Genomic DNA, 1206 nt, shown 5'->3' on the forward strand with positions numbered 1-1206 from the left:
AATGTGGAAGACGACACCTAGGTGAATGTTGGGGCAAGTCTACTAGCAGGGCCTGTTACGGATGCGGTTCGAAGGACCACTTCATTAGAGATTGACGGAGCTGGATGAGAAGAATAAGATTCAAGGTGCAAGACCTAGTGGAGTGACATCTAGAGGTAGACCACCGAGAATTTTAGGAGGCAGGGGTGGTAGTCAGGGGGGGCCTCTGATACGACCGATCGAGCCGAGAACCGTACTCCTTCTAGAGCGTATGCCATTCGCGCACGTGAGGAGGCATCCTCCCCGACGTCATCACTGGTACCTTCACTCTCTTTGATACTAATGTGATTGCATTGATTGACCTGGTTCTACTCATTCATATGTATGCGAAACCTTAGCAACCAGTAAGACTCTACCTGTTGAGTCCACTGAGCTCGTAATTCGAGTATCAAACCCGTTGGGTCAATGCGTACTTGTTGATAAAGTGTGTAAGAGATGCCCTCTAATAATCCGAGAATCCTGCCGATTTGATGCTTTTGCCGTTCGACGAGTTTGATGTATTCTGGTTTGGTTGGTTAACCGCGCATGTGCGGTGTGAATTCAAAAGCAAGACTATCATTGAGGTCGCAAATAACGAATAATCCGAGTTGAGTCTGGACTTAAGGGGGTTCCAGCTGTAATATCAGCATGTGGCCAGAATATGTAAGGAAGGGTGCGAACGTACCTTGCGTATGCACTTGATGACAGGAGTTAGAAAAGAAACCGAATCGGTGCCGGGTTGTGAATACCGGATGTTTTTCCTGAAGATTACCGGGTTTGCACCTGTTCGGGAGTAGGTTTGGTATGAGTTTACCTGGAGGGAACTACGCCAATTTGATCGGTCCGTATCGTATGGCACTAACGAGTTAAAGAGTTGAAAGCTCAGTTGCAAGAATTGACGGATAGAGGTTTGCTCGACCGAGTTTCTCACCTTGGGGTACAGTGTTCGTGAAAGATGAGATAGTGAATAGAAAAAATGTACCCAAAACTAGCTTGTCAATGAGCTATCGGTCCTAACGAGTTTTTTTAGTATGCGTTGGTACTAATGCCCTCGTGTTTATGGATTTGTGATCGGATCTCAGCCGTTTTGTCGGTTCGTAGTTGTGTTTTTGTGACATCTTGGTCTATTCAAGGATGAGACCGAACATGCTGAGCATCTGAGGCAGTGTTGAAATTTTTCGGATAAGC

Source organism: Gossypium hirsutum, chromosome A07, assembly GCF_007990345.1.
Source record: "Gossypium hirsutum isolate 1008001.06 chromosome A07, Gossypium_hirsutum_v2.1, whole genome shotgun sequence".
Classification (NCBI taxonomy): Eukaryota; Viridiplantae; Streptophyta; class Magnoliopsida; order Malvales; family Malvaceae; genus Gossypium; species Gossypium hirsutum.